Source organism: Chinchilla lanigera, unplaced genomic scaffold (genome assembly GCF_000276665.1).
Source record: "Chinchilla lanigera isolate Chin_1 unplaced genomic scaffold, ChiLan1.0 scaffold00015, whole genome shotgun sequence".
Lineage (NCBI taxonomy): Eukaryota > Metazoa > Chordata > Mammalia > Rodentia > Chinchillidae > Chinchilla > Chinchilla lanigera.
The window spans coordinates 4122887-4139414 of record NW_004955416.1 but is presented as its reverse complement, the minus strand read 5'-3'; the positions used below and the strand labels follow the sequence as shown (position 1 = coordinate 4139414).

General features: G+C 40.4%; 1 protein-coding gene across 8 annotated transcripts in view; it reads left to right on the top strand.

Annotated features, from left to right (window-relative positions):
- Positions 1-16528, top strand: part of Meis2 (Meis homeobox 2) — a 207678-nt gene that overhangs the window by 172377 nt on the left and 18773 nt on the right. The window lies entirely within an intron of this gene.

The following is a 16528-nucleotide window of genomic DNA, read 5'->3' as shown; positions in this document are numbered from 1 at the left end:
GACAAATAAAACAATTTGTTTTATCATTAATAAGGTGTATAGTACAGTCTATGATCAATCAAACATGTACTGTGAGTTATATTTGTTTTTTTCTCCTTTCTCTCCATCTATTTTTAATTTATCTCCTTTTGAACAAAGCCATTCATTTCCTAAGAGCTTGCCAGGGTTAATGGTATACTCCTAGGCCATGTAGCATGGAGGAGTTGGCCCACAATGGAAAATGACGAAGGTATTTTCAGTTATAACAATGACTGTATTTAAAAATGTCTAAGTACTCATGAATATTAGCTAACTGTTCCTCAGAAGAGTCTCCTCAGATAGGGAACATGTCTTGTTTAATATCCACTTATGAAAAAGGTTAGGTACAAAGGGTATATCGCATGCCTGGCATTACCTTGAGGAGTTATACTATCTAACTGTTCTACACAGGGGTCTTCCAGATAAGCATCATAACTTTTTAAATGTCCACTGTTATAAGTGGTTAGGTACCAGAGAGTACATAGCCTGCACCACCCTGGTAGAAGAAGCTATGGCTCCACATAGCTTTTGCATGCACATACAGTATGTGTGCTTGGTATATTTTTCAGTCACTTCTTACAAAAGAGCAAGTATAGCAGGAAGGATTTTGGAGCAAAAAGGGTCTGAGTTTGCATGCTGTCTTACTACTGATCATCTTTTTGAACATGAACTTCAAGCCTCCGTTTTGTCATCTGGCAAACCAACATAATATCCTTGACCCAGAATATTATTGTGAGAACGACAACATTTGGTAGGAGCTCCAGAAAGTACCCCTGTTACTACTGTTGCTTTAACTTGTTCTTCATATTTTTCTACTCTCTCTTTCTGGAAAAAAAACTTGTATGTTTTTCTGCATATATGAGAGCTTAAAGATATTATTTAACAGGTATCACAGAGAGTAAATTTCAGGAAGTTCCTATTCCTTTTCTGCAGTTTCTCAGAAACCCACAGTTATGTGTGACTTTTTTTGTTTTTAAGAAAATTTGTAATGCTTTTGATGATCGGGTATTTTTACAGAGGCATTCCAAAGATAAGAAAATGTCTGCAGTACATCAAGTACCTCATGGCTTCTGAATGAGGGTTGTGAGTGTCAGAGTAAAATAGTCACAAAAACCAGAAATACTGGCCAGCTGTACATATTTTTCCAGCAATATTTTTTTCATCTTCTCAGCCTTTGTTCATCCATGCTGTTAATCAAACATTTAGAATTAAACACCTGAGTTTTGTAACATGTACCATCGAGGTCCAAAGAAGTATTAAGATCTTTTGCAGTCTTTTTTTTTTTTTTTTTTGCGATACCGGGAATTGAACTCACAACCTTACACTTGCCAGGCAGGCACTTATACCACTGAGCTATATCCCAAGCCCATACTCCAGGCTTCTAAATAGAAAGAAAATGACCTATTACCGGCATCCTAACATTTGCAAAGATGGGAACAGGTAGTATTTTCAGGTATTTAAGTTACATGATACCCCTGAGCATGATCTTGGGCACTTCCTCTGGAATCCATTATTCCTTGCACTAGAACACCTGGGCCATACCCTTCCCTCCCTCTCACTGCCATATTTCTTAATGAACTTTTTTAAAAGGCAAAAGATGCTATTAACATGATGATGCAGGGCAGAAGGAACATATCAGATGAACTTCTTCTGGACTCCAGAAAAGGTAGATAACATTTCATCTCCAAGATTAATAAGGTCTGGAACCAGGGGTATAGCTCCAAGGTGGAGAACTTGTTTATCACACATGAGGCCCTGAGTTCAGTCTCCAGCACTACAAAAAAACAAAATTAACAGCAATAATAATTATTAAGGTCTGAAGAGTAAGATAAATGATATGTTAATGTTGTTTGGTACTAACCCCAGTCTGTGTGCAGGTGTTTTCTCCTTGTTTTCCGGTCTGAGCCTTCCCTTTCTTCTTTTCCTTCATTTCCATTTTTGCCTCTTTGCCAGCTCCTCTGCCTGTCACCCTCTGATCACCTCGATTGAGACAGTTCACTTTGTTCCCTCATGCCACTTAGTTTTGTGCCTCTGGTTTAGATGCTGTTTTGCATCTGACCTCCCATACCTCATCAGGTCCTCTCATCTCGCGGGTGGGGGGACTCTCCCCAGCACTGCTAGGCTTTGCAAATGTTTGGGCTCCTATAATGAAATCTTCAGTTCCTGGGACTTACGAAGTCAGATGCATGGAGAAGAGTAAGCACCTATAGTTCATGAATTTGTAAAGAATATCAAGCACATACGGTGGATAGGAAGAAAAGATGCCCAAATTTCTGACAGTTCGTATTTTGCCAACTTGGTTAGTATTTCCTTGTATTTATCATCCAGGTATTGCAGGTATTCAAATGGCCAATTCAGATGCTTTTTTGGAGCTCTTGAGATACCAGTTTATGTAATTAATAGAAATATACCAGCAGGTGACTGTAATGTGATTATAAAGTACAGTCCTGGCTGATGGGGTGTATTGAATACTTTTAAATGAAATATGTGGAGTGTGTATACGCATGCAATGTGTTTAAATTAATGCAGCCTTTCCAATCAGCCAGAAAGAGAGAAAGGATGTAAATTGCTAGCATGTGTTGTTCAAAATGCAAAAGTACGAAAGCAATATTGATCTGTGCTTTGGATGTTTATTTACATCAGTTGCACAGTGTTAAGATGTCTGGCCATAATTATCAAGGCCTGCCCACCTGTCAAACCGCAATTGGGTTATTTCCCCATTGTCTTGCAGCAGTAAATCTTCAGGTCTGGATGGGCATTAGACAAATGGAAAAAAGGCTACTTTCCCAGAACATGTAATTCATTATGGAAAACAGGTGCCTGCCGAAGATTTTTGCTTTAATGCAGACATGCTTTATTATTCATAAAATATTAATGTGAGTAGTCACTACCAGAATTGTGTGGGTTGTTGTCATGTAAAATTTTCAGTTTTAATACAAGGAGAGAGATTGTAAGGATTCTCTAAATCTTGCTTTTTAAGAAAGGTAAAGTCATTCCATAAATAGTTTCATTCCCTTGCTCTCCCAAAATAGGTTCAAACGACCCTGGCTCCCACTTACGTAATGTGCGAAAATAAGTCAGCTTTAATGTTGTGTTCCTTGAGTGTTCAGGCCAGGGACAACATTGTAGTGGGGACAGAGTGACCTTTCAAGAAAAAAAAGAAAGGAATGAAATATACTTTCATTTTCCAGAAATATGCATGCAAGTAAAAATTTGACAGCCTGGAAGAACATAAGCAAATATATCTTTTTATTTGAAGATAAAAAGAAGCAGGGCTGGATAGGAAAGGGAAAAAACCTGTGAAAAAACGGATGATGCAGTTTTTACGAATAAGCAGCTTAATGTATCTTGGCACCCACAGTAAGCCTTGTAGGAGCTCAAAGTGCCTCAGGCAATCTGTGAGCAGAATAGCAATTTTATTACTTTGTCATTAAACCAATTTCACAGCAGTATTGTTTGTTAATGAGCAGCGGCAAACGAGCGAAGATGTCACACACTGGAATAGCAGAGAGATTTGTGACCCAAGCTCACAGCACTAAGATGGAAAGACCACAGCTATAAAAAAGGAAATACTTTGGGATGAAATGCAAAGTCTATACAGCAGAGCTTGTGTTTATGAGCTACCATTTTGCTAAGAGCTGTGAGAGAAATAAAGGTCTGGAAATACGCAGTTAAAACAGGGCCTATAAAATTAAAACCAAATTAAAGTATAGCAGAGGATTACTGCACAGACTGTACTCGACAAAACATATTTTAAGTGATGAGGTGAAATCTAAATCAGTTTTGTTTGAATTTGGTTGGTATTTATGAAATTCAATAAAAAATGAAGAAATATCCAAACAAAGCAGCTGCCTCACCCTTCTGTGGTCTCTGAGCCATAAACACGCATTACTTTGAGGAAATTCTGCTTGCCAATCCTTAAGTAATTAGCAACTTTTGGATTCACAGGGTGCGGCCCTCTGTCCCCGTGCAGGCTTCTCCTGCACTTTCTTCTGAGGCCGCTGCACACGTCATAAACACTTGGAGGTCCTCTGAGCGCCTGTAGCTGGGAATCAGGTGCCCCTAGCAGGGCTGACACTGAGCTCAGCATCGAATGGGACTTTCTTTTTCTCCTGTTTTGTTGGTTTTGCTTTCCTTTTTATTTTGTCTTTTTCTTACTTTCCCTTCATTTTATTTCTTGAAAGTCCTTTCTTTGAGCTGGGCCTGCTCTTACAAAGAACTTGGGAGGCTGCTTGAGGGATACAAGAGACAGCGCCAGACAGGCGAGTTCCTGCATCCCTGCAGGCCTCTGAGGTGAACGTGCTGCCCACGCTGTCTCGCCATGTTGACATGCAGGGAAAAGTGGTTGATGCTACCAGGCCTGGGATCAAACTCACCTCCTCTGGAAGGGAGGGGTGGGGAGGAAGGGGCCTAGGGCGAAACGGAGGGATCAACCCGTGATTTTATCTCCATTTGCAAAGGAGATTTTAAAATTTCTTCTGGTTGTCAGACTTGCTTCCAAGCCCACCCCAGTTCCTTAGCAGGGAATCTCACCCATTCAGAGCTGAGATGGACCCAATTTGTTGGGCTTTGGTGCTGAAATAGCCAAAAGCATGATTGTGATTCTTCCCTAGGAAGGAGCTCATAGCTAGTCGCGGTCAAGTTTGCTGGTTGTATTTGTAGCAATAATACGGAGTTCGCTGTCGTACCTTCTGAGACCACACCCCAGCTCTCCCTGGCCTGGCCTCCTCTTAATTTGCTTTGACTGGTGGCGTGTATATTTCCTATTCTTCTCTCTTGCCCCGCAGCTTGGATGGTTAAAGTGTTTATTAACTTTTAAATGAGATTTGTTTTTGTTTTTTCCTTTGCTTTCTTTCTTGAAATTTTTTAAAATGATTTTTGGACTGTTGGTGAAAGGGAACTCCAAAAGCAACACTTACGGCCAGGGTCTCAGCAGTGCACGCGGTGGTGGGAGTTCAGCTTTAAGACTGTTTTCTGCCTGACAGGGCAGGACCCCCAGACAAATCACTGGCTGGCTCAGCGGTAGCTGGCAGCCATTCAAGACTGGTCTTGTGCCAGGAGTATTACTAGATAGCCAGACAGATCAATTCACTCTTACATTCCCGCCATTATTTATAGCCCCACTGTATATCTACTCTTGCTTATGAAGTAATGATTAGCAAATACAGTACACATAAAACATGGGCATTTGTTCTGGAAAGGGCTTTCTCCTGCTGATATTGCAGATACTTTCACAGGTCACAGAACCTTAAAAAGGATTTAAAGGGCATGTCTTGTGTAGCATTTGTTCCTTTGAAAATGATGCTCCTTTCCCATTTTTGAGTAATTGAAGAGGATAGAAAGGTTTTCTCGTTGCTTATGTTTCACTGAATTCTCTGCAGCTCCTTTTCCCACAGATGTTTCAGCCAAACCTGCACAGAGCACTTGCTATTTAAAATGACTGTTTTGTGCTTCCCATTTGAGTGTGTCCAGGTGAACAAAGGCTGCACTGCTGTTTTTATGGAGGGGAATTGGGGATGGGAGTTTTTCCCTGTGCTGGGGGGAAACTAATAGGATCCAGGGGAGAAGGACTTTGGCTTTCAGCATTGTTTGTGTTCCTTCTTCTTCCCAGAGCATGTGATCAGCATGCTTCTTGGTCGTACTATCTCGAATCTCCTCTCATGGCAGCCTACCAGCTTCTCCGAGGGTTATTACTGTATTAATGCGTTGTGGGAGATGCTAACTCCATCCAGGGTTCACAGCTTGGCTCACGGAGGGCAGGGCCAGCTTGGCTCTTCCTGAGGGCGATACGGCGCTCTACACTGGCTGGTGGGAAGCGTGTATTTTGTAGCCTGGAATTATATCCACATATTAAGTCTTGTTTTCCTAGCAGAACAGCCATGTGTGGTGAAATAAACATTAAAACAGGATGATACCATCAGAAGGAATAAGGGAAAGTGGGCCAGAAGTTGAGAACATCAGGCTTGTTGGCAAACGTCATGGCTTTTTACTTGGTTTATCATACAGCGGCCTTCATTCCGCTGGCATTACAAGTACCTGGTCTGCTCTCCAGGCGGTGAGCACATTGTGTATTGTAAGGGTAGTGTGTTTTCCCTCTGTTGCAACAGACAAAATTGTGACATATTTCTGCTGAAAAGATTGACAATTCAAAAGAATAAATATTGTTTAGGAGGAAGATTTCTTAAAATTCATTTCTAGAGGACTATGGGACTTTTATAATTTCAGAGTATATCAAGGAGGGGCAGTACTTCCCCCTAAATAATTTAAAATACCACATATGAAGTTGGATTATGCCCATTACAGAGATGGGGAAAGTAAGGTTGTCTAAAAGACTTGCCCAATTTCATATGTGTTAATGGAGAAAAAGACATGATTAGACTATCCTCTTCAAGGATTTATTTGTTTCTACTCTTTTAAATGAACTCTCATAAACCTTAGCATCCAAAAAAATAATCTCAGGAATTAAAATGTAAAATAAGATGAAAGTAAAAGTCCTTTTGATTCCTTAATAAAATACATCTTTCTAGCACCACTTTTTACTTTATAGCCCTTGCAGTTAGGGGGCCACTTTTGTACATGCTGTTTCATTTGATTTTCCCATGAGCCCTGTGAAGTAAACAGAATTTAAGTTCGCATCCTTTTTTCACAAATGAAGAAATGCAGGGTGGGTGCAGAAGTTGGGTGGTTTGTTGCCTGTGGCAGAACTCCTATGCATACAGCCACGCCAAGCTTTTAGGGTTGCCCATGAACCGGTGCTCTCCCGTCCACCACTTCGGGTTCTTTTCTCTGTGCTCCATTATTTTGAGGAAAGGGCTCAGCTTAATTTTTAAGATAGTGGAGGAAAGCTTACCAAATATAAATGGCATTTCTCAACCAAAATGTTATTTAAGCATACTCATTTCCTTATCAGTCCACATCAGTCAGTGACCATCGAATTCTTCTGATACCTGGGAATATTTCTCCACATCTGACCTTCAAATGAGGAATTCCCCACAATTAAGCCCTCCCTCTTAAGGGAAAACTTAATCAATTCCGAGTTCTTGTTTTGCTTTCTTTGTATTCTCTATAGCTGCTCTTCCTCCTTTCCAGCACCTGCGATGTGCTTCCTATTGTTTTAGGGCTATCCAAATATGCTCTGCTTGGCAGGACCACTCACATTTCACTTTAAAAAAAAAAAAAATGATGCTGAGAGGTCACTGATAGCAGTCTGCACACTGTTATAAGTGTGGAGTCATTGCAAAGCAGTGCTGAAACCTGAACTCTGTGGACAACCTTAAAAGGGGAGTCACGCTTTGGGTGAACCAAATGCTTCCCACTTTGGGTCAAGCAGGGAATGAAGAAGACAGTTGAAGCGACCTTCACCTCTGTAAGTGATAGCAAGAGAATAACAGTCCTTTTGGTATTTTTCTTTGCAAACGATGTGAAGAACAGTGTCTTGAAATGATTTCAAACCACATAAACAGCGTACAGTATCCAGAAAATTGAGTCTGTGTATATTTGGTAATTTCTAACTCAATCTGAATGACTCTCTTGAATGGAACATATATCTACATTTCATGTTCTATTGAGGCTGATAATTTCTCATTTTGTTTTCCATGCTTTTTCTTTCGGTCCTGTCACTGAAGTAATCCATGTGTGTACATGGACATCCTCTAGTCAGTCCAACATATTTCACAGATATCACAGGACCTACCACTGCAGTAAGCATCTCATTGAGAATGTACCCGGGATGATTTGTCAGGTTTATCCTACATGGAATGCATCCTAGGGAGCTTTACGGACCATTTTTGACTAACAAATAGAGAATTTACTAGATTTCTTTAGTTCTTGGGGGTAAAAAATGAACAATAGAGTTTTTTTGTTGTTGTTGGTTTTACCTTTCTGAATTTGTTGAGATTTTTTTTTTTTACCAATAGCAGACAAGACCTATTACCTTCCAGCCTGAGCATTAGTTAATTATGAACGTACTATTGTGTATGTCAGATTGGTCATTTCATTCTAGATGAAGGATGTAGAAGAACACATTCCCCATGACTGCTGTAGTAATTTCTATTTTTTTTAAAGGAAGAACTTGGTTAACACATCATTTTAAAATTATCTTATCTCAGAACAGACAGAACTGAGCATATTCCTAATATGCTAAATTAAGGTTATATTTCTGCTTTCTCTACTTGGTGAAAAATGAAAAATCAGAGATTGTTTTATACCAAAGTAATCATAGAAGTCTATTTTCCTACGTTGGGGGGTTCCTATCTAGAATCATTATCCCACATGTGTTCACTTAAAGGCCTCTTAGCAGATCCATTTTTATCAGTCAGCAAAATAAGTTCTGCATCATCCCCACTCTCACCTTTGTAAGGTTTCTGAGAATTAAAATAAATAAAAGATGGTTGATTTCTGAGGAGAGGTGTGGCTTGGTGAGTGTTTCTGAGACTTTGATCTCCAACCTGTTTCTCGTTTTCCTTATTCTAGCATAATACCATGTTCCAATCACTAAATATTTTCACTTCCTTTAACACTTAACTCCAGGGAGTAATAACTAGACTAGGTATGCCATTCTTACATGCCTAATTATTTAGATAAATAATTTGTGAGTTCTGAGTGAAGGTCCACCCACTGTATTTATGTACATCAGTACTAGAATGAGACAAAAATACCCCAGAAGACAAAAACCTAACAAAATACCTCAAAATTTGGATGATCTCACTTTTTACTTTGTTCCATTAACTTTCCAGTGGTGGTTATTATAGATAAAATACTAAGTGCAAGTTAATAGCACAAGTATATTTTGAAGTGTATCTTCCAGTGGTTTAATGATAGTAGAAATAAGTGCTATGATTGGGCCACTGGCCACTAGACAGAATTCTTTTGATGGTATTGGGTATTTTTGTATTCACCCTCTCTAAAATTTTTTAAGGCATTACAACTTTGAAATTTTCCAAATATGCCAACTATTTGGCAAATACTTAGTCTTTATGATAAATTCATGAGATAGATATCATCTCTAATTTACAGATAAGAAATAGTAGGTCAGAGCACTTACATACCTAAGAAATAGCACAATCAGGATTCAGATATCACTTAAGTTCAATGCAGTGCTTTTCCTACGAAGTTATTTGAACCAGGAGTAATTGCTGTCTATTTGTGCATTAGCTTAAGTAGTTTCCTCTACTGGATATGTATTTTCTCCTTCTGTCTTTCCTGTTTCCACCTACCAGAATCTTTTGAGCAGCTACCAAAGTTCCCCTCCTTCTCTGCCTCTTACCCATGTTATCTCCATCGTTTTGTATGCCCATAGCCACTCTTCTGACCCTGAGACTGTCAGCTGGTAGCATGGCCATCTCTTCACTGCTAAACTCCAACCTTTCTGAGAACAAGACGGACTCTCCTTCATGTGTGCATGCTTTGCAGGACCTAGAGAAGTGCAAGCATTGAAAATGTGTTTGTACACTGATTTAAATACTTTTCCTTGTAATTCCCAGGTGATGTTCTGATGCCTTTATGATACAAATTAGCCTTTACATTTTCCCTTCAGGTAAACCCTCTGAAGTGGGTCATATAATTTATTTTAATTTTACAGTTGAAGAGAGTAAGACACCAAAAGGATAAAGAAATAGTCCAAAACCATGCAATGAATGACATAGCCAAGGCTCAAACCAGTTCTCCAAAACTTTACTCTTTCCATTAAGCTGTGCTACCTGTCTCATCGCACACAGCTTACTGTTTTGGTGGACGGGTATAGGTGCTGTTTTTCCAATTGAATGCGGCAATCCCTGGGCGATTGCCAAAAATTAATCCCAAACAGTGAATTTTTTCACTTTACAAATGTGACCTTTTGTGCAAGTTCTTCTTTTGTGTGCTTCTCAATAAGAACCTCAGGGCGGTACCAAGTAGGCAGCAGACCCTGAATGTATATTTGCCCAAAGGGATCAAGTATGTGCCTTCTAGAATTTCTACAAGCAATTTAAGACTGTTAATGAGGGAGAGCAAATGAGCCAGGAGAGCCAGGAGATCGTTGGAATGGAGAGTACGCCATGCAGACAAGGAAAACAGGACTCACGGTAGGCGTGTAGTGAGCAGGTCGGCAAAGAGAGGCTACTGTTCCCATGGTCTCCCATTGTGTGAAGGACTCCTCCTGGTCATGTCTGTGGCGTAGACTTCTCACCATTGTCTTAACTTGTTTCCAATGTTCTTTGCTTCCCTCCTTCATCGACTTGAAACTCTCTTAGCCTATGTTTAGTGTGATGATGAGTTGGTACCCCTAGGTGACGTTTCACCCAGGTGTTTCCCAAGAATATGACTGGAGACAAAGATCTGTTGAGGATTTCCCTTGTGGGATAATTAAGAAGCCTGAAATTTTAGGACAGAGATATACTCTGAATTTGGAGATCCTGATGGACAGGCTGAATAAACAAAGATGATTCAAATTTCAAAAGTGTAATTTTCCTAAAACCCCAAAGAACTGACGAATGAGAAAATTAGCTTGAACCTGTTGAATCAAGTTTGGAGTAAGTTCACATTTTATGGTACTTTTTTTTCCTCCACTAGTACGGCCTCATTCCCATGCTCATGTCTTTTGATTGTACAGATTCTGAAATGATAAACACTATAGAGTGATGCATATGTTCTACGTTTTTTTTAATAGTCTTATCAATTTAGATAGGTAAAAAGTCTGGTCTAGAATTTTTCAAGATATGAAATAATTACCAGTTTTCCTAGAAATGAAAATTGCCACTTTACACCTCTGGTCTCAAACATGGCTCCCTTTTCTTGCCTGACTGGGAAATATCAGACAAAGGAAACTAAGATAGTTTGTGACCAGGTTTCTGCTTGGTTCCCAAGAGATTTTTTAGCTGCAAGAAGACATGAACATCTTTAAATATTCTTAATTTTCTAGCCCTCAGTCTTACTAACTGTGGGAAATTAGGTATACTACTGGATTTTGCTCAGCCTTTTCTTCCACAAGAAAATGAGAATGCTAGTATTATCCGTGCTATAGGGCCTTTGTGAGAATTAAGTAAGACAGCACATGTATACACCCAGTTGAAAACCTCCCTCAACAAATCAATGATAACTATATGAGTAACGATAAATTATGAATTTGAATGAAATATGAAGCCCTGATAGAGACGCAGAGTGTGATTATCACCAAATTATGGACATTAATGGCCACTACCTGAAATGTTTCACCTAAAATAGAAATTTAGGTGAAATGTTTGCAACCTGAAATGTTTCACCTAAAGTAGAAATTAGCCACAAGTCTCCAAAGTTCTAAGTATTTTACTTTTCCTCCACATCAGTTTGATGGACTGTTCTGAGAAGCAATAACCCAATAAAGTTGTGATGAACATCCAAGCCAAGATTTTTTTATAGCACCAACTTAACATGTTTTGTTTTATTGCCACCATAAGCATGCACATATTTAGAAAGTTTCCCGGGATTTCTGCTTGAGTCATGGTCTTCACGATAAGTACAGCACATCCTAACACTTAATTCAGAGAGCTCCATTTAGTCAGGAGATTAAACCCCCTTCAAAATTCATGGAGTGTTTGTTTCACTTAAGTGAATCGGTGATTCTCAGTTACTGATCAATCTTCTAATACCGCCATGCATAAACAGCAATGGACCAACCCCCTGCTGGCGTAATGATCAGCAGCAGGAGGAGTGGGTTGGGCACTGAACAGCTGATGTTCTCCTCACGTCGAGAAAGGGCCCCTGGAGATGACAGCGTATAGGTGGGCAGGGTGAGGCAACTGTGACACCTCCCTGGGGTCCCTTTGGTGCCAGAGATTTACAGAGCCTCAGCTGTCAAAGAACAATAAATTTTCCTTCAAAATATAAAACATAAATCAGTGTTTCCCAAACACTGAAAGGCAAGAAGAAACTAAATCCCCATAATAATGAAAAGAATCCTGTTAATTAAATCAGCAAGGTAGAGAGCTTCCCTCCAAGCGCACGGCTGCGCTGAACAGTAGAATCCCTTGGAGACCGAAGCTGAAATCCAAGCTTTCTGGAGGTTGCAAGCCAGCTTCCTGAGGGAACATTTAGAAGAAAAAAATCTTAGGAATAGCACAAGTAAACACAACTTTTTTTTAGAAGTTGTACTTGGACTATGTTTATCTGGGAAGGGAAGTTGCAAAACAAATTGTAAACCAGACTCAGCATATTTGTGCCAACCTCTTATCAGATTTGCACCAGTCACGGGTAAGCTGCAGGCCACATCGCTGTGAACTGAAAACCCAAAGCAAATACAGAGGGTGCTCACGGGGCGGGGGGGGGGACTATGTCATTTCTTCTGACTGTTTGTTGATAGCTTATTTGTTTCAGCCTTACCCTGTTTCATAGTATTTGCCCCTCAGACACCCAGACCCAGATAGCTCCTAACAATAATGAAGTTTTCATTTCGCACGTCTTTCTTTTTGTTCTGCAAAGCCGCTGCTATAGATCTGTGGGTTTTTAAATGCTTGGTTAATTGGATGGCCTACTACGAGAAAGTGTGTTGCTGTGGTTGAGAAAAGCTGGAAAAATAGAGGTTAAGGTTTCTTATGAATCTGTCACATTTGGGGATCGAAGGCCATATCATGTGACTACCCTCTAGCCACCGGCAGCCACTTCTTTTCCCTTCAGCAGGAGCCCTCGCAGGTGTGGAAGCCACACCCTCTCAGTGCTGCTGCAGCTTTTGGGTTTGTTCTCCAAGCTTCTCAGAGCCAAGTCACTTCAACCCGTAACCTACTCACCTTATATTGGTTTGCATTGGCGGAGGGAGCGGACTGGAATCCCTTCACAGAATTTGAGACCTCCCTTCTGAACTTGTTCATATTTGAAAATACAAAAATGACCCATCTGTCTCTTAGACATCAACATTTAGCTAATGTTTCGCATAATGATTAATGGCATACCAGTTCATGAGTTTGTTGGTTGGTTGGTTTGGCAGTTCTGAGGATTGAATGCCAGGGCCTTTACACTGAACTGCATCCTAAGCCCTCTTTTTTTTTTTTTTTTTTTTAGGCAGGGTCTTGCTCAGCTGCTTAGTTGCTCGGGCTGGGTGATAACTTTTCATCCTCTGTCTCAGCCTCTCTGAGATTACAGGTGTGTGCTACCACACGCAGCTTGCAAGCATCTTTGAAAACTGTTATGCACATCATAGGTTGTATGCACAGGATGTCAAAATTCATTCAGATTGACATTTTCCTGCAGCAAGGGTACATTCTGAATATCTCTGGCCTTCATCTGCATTTTTTTTGCCTTACCCTTCACCGCCTTCCTCCACCCAGCTCACAGCTACACTTGAGCACACTCACGAAGGTCATTTTTAGTACTGAAGGTAGGCGTAACTTTATATTGATAACTAGCGTTGGCTCCACAATGCCAAGGTTGCCGCACCTCAGAATCTCACCCACTCGAATCACTTTGACAGAAAGAAAAGTAGTCAACAAAATATGGCTCCTTCTGCGCTCTCTGTGACTGAGAGCAACTTTGAGTGGCAGCGGGTAGCTGCATTCCACTATCTCGTTCATTCACTTCTTGGAGGAAAGCATAGCAAGATGGCGGATCCCAACTCACACCTGACTGCAGCCTTCTGATGACCTCACCTAGATTGTGGATCTACTGTGGTTTCTTTTCTTCTTGGTGTACTATTTCCTACTCACCTTTCACAATAGTATCTACATGCCTGGGGGTGGGAGAAAATCTCCTTAAGCTTTCTTTTTCTGAATGTATTAAGTCGAGAGATTTAAACTTTGAAGGTACACTTATGAAAAATGAGTGCGTATGTGGGTGAGTCCAGTGTGCTGCAAGCAAGCATACTGTAGGAAACAAATTTTGACACCTTTAAAATTATGTTTCACTACCTTTTGTACTCTTTCCCTATGAAAAAGTTACTTTTATTAAGGAATATTTTGTTACTTTGAAATAGCTGCAGGTGACAGAAAAGTTGTGCTTCACTTGCATTGGTGATGAATATCTTCAGTCATAAATAGCTTAGTCTTATTAGTTGATGGAATAACTGGGTAGGTAGAAAATATCAACTACTTCCTAAAGGCTGGAACCTTTGCTTACGTGATGGAGAATGTGAAGCTAGGTAATCTGATTGCATACAGTTCCTAATATATGTCTGGTCAGAAGTTCAGTTTTAATTTTTTTTAAATATAAGCTCCTCAGCCACATCTGTGGGTAAACTTGGAAAAGTCACTTCGCTGCCACTGACTGACCACCTGCTCCGTAAGGCTCAAGTATAGCTGTGAGCTGGGTGGAGGAAGGCGGTGAAGGGGCTAGAAATCAAGTAACTTGGAGTTTCACGGCAGCAGCAAGCTGCTCACTTCAGAGAGGCTCAAATTTAGTATTAGAAGTAGCATTGGAGTTTGCCTTAGTGTTTAAATCTATACTGTGTTATGTTGTATACCTGTGTATGATATAAACAGTTGTAGCTTTTTCTTCTCGTGTATAACAGTTTTTGAGTGATTGGCCAAGGGCAAGCACAGATGGTGGAAATAACCACCGTGGAAACAGGCATTCTCTTCGCACGCCACCATTTTGTTTGCATTGACATCATTTTAACAGTTCAGCACCTTATTTTATAGGCCTGGGGGTAGGAAGAAAATCTTCTCATAAGGAATTTTCAGAAACAAACTTGCAAGAGGAAGAAATAAAGTTTGCATTCCTGTATATATTTAGACACGACAGGTTAGAAGCAAAGCAGGTATACAGAGCTTGCTAAACCCCCCACCAAGGTGGTGATCTCCAATTCTTCCATGGCCTCTGGTTGCAAGGCCCTTGAGACTTCTCCAGGAACCAAATTCAGTTGACTTTGCAAGACTTGCTCATCCCTTCTAGTGCTCAAAGAAAGGAAGAGGTCCCTGCTCCTTCTTGTCTCCTTCCTTTATTGTACGGTTTGCTTTGTTTGTTTGATTTTAAAACTGCCATTATGTGAAAGTGTTGCAAGTATAAATAATTGAGAAGATAACTCTGTGGGGAAACCACTTTTGCTGCCTCGTTGCAAAGGCAGCTCATTACGGCTCTGAGCTGCAGCATTCCATAAGAGCAATTATGCAGCATCAGTGTGTCATGGATATTAACCAAGGGGAGTAGATAAGAGACGGGAAAATAATTTTGTAACTTATTTAATTAAATTTATTTGGTTTTTCAAATAGTTCCTCTCGTGTGTAATTTACCCAGCCACTCTATGGTTGCTGTGGTCTTTGCAGAACTATTGTTCACCATTTGCTTTTTGGCATTCCTCCTCGATTTTGTATGGACCTAAAATGTATTTATATTGGGCTTTAATTTCCACCCAAGGAGAGGTTACCCATGAAAATGGAACCATAATTTGGTCATGAGGTTTTGTCCCCCACCCCTTTCCAGGGCTTATATAGCCGGTTAATATATGTTAATATAGCGAAGTGAATAAAAGGTTAAATAAGTGGGTCAGGCTCAGAACGAGTTCTGTACTGCTCACTTGTACTTAAACGGAAGGAAAAGCCCATAATGGCGCTTGCCTGACTTTCACCCCCATCATTTTAAGAATTGCTTTGCCAATCCTTCACAGCAAATAGTAATTTTAAGTGGACCAAAACACAGCTCGGGGTATTCGCACTCCATGGTAATGATAGAGTAGCCGCGCTCCCTGGAGTCAATAAGCCCAACAATTGAGTCATTTTTGCCTCCTGTGAGTGAATCACTGCTGTTAGCCTGAATGACAGGATTGCTTATAGAACCAGAGCCCTTCGCCAGGCTGACCTCGTCCCGGGACAGAGAGGGCAGGCAGGTGGTGTTTAACACAGTATAAGTAAAAGCTGATTTTGTACTTGTAGGATCTGTAAGCAAGAAAGTGGAATTGATTGAGGGGTGGAGAAGGCTGAGGAGCATTTGCTGTACACTCTGCAAACCAGTGCTTCCTCATTTCCTGACTCATGGCCCTTCTCATCCCCCCACAGCACTCCCCACCGCCTCACATCCTCCCGAGTACCCAGTGTGTGAGCTAGACGTGCTACGGTCAGATGGCCTGAGCCCAGTCACAAATCTGTTTAAAGAAAGAGTCAGATGGCATTGAAAAAAATACTACCTATACTTTTTATCCTTTTTTTTTTTTTTTTCTGGTACTGGGAGTCAAACTTGCAACCTCCTGCTTGCCAGGCGGGTGCTGTGCCGCAGAGCTATATCCGCGGCTCACTACCTGTATCTTATACGTCAGATTATCTCTTAGCTTCTCACTGCCCTTTTGAATCAAAAATTTAAGCATAACAAAACACCTAACAATAGTGTTCTTTAAAAAAAGATCAGTGAATAGGAAAATGCAAGAAAGTAGAAAAGGGTTAGAGAAACATCATAGCCTGAAATCACTTCCTAATGATCAAATTACCTTGCACATAGAAAAGTTCTAAAGAACCTTTCCAGCCAGGATGTTTTCAGGGTCAGGGCTCTATGGAAGTAACCATGTTTTATAAAAATCAGAGTAGGAGTGGAACTATGAACAGGTTAGATATTAAAAAAGAGCCCTACAGGTGGTCCTGTG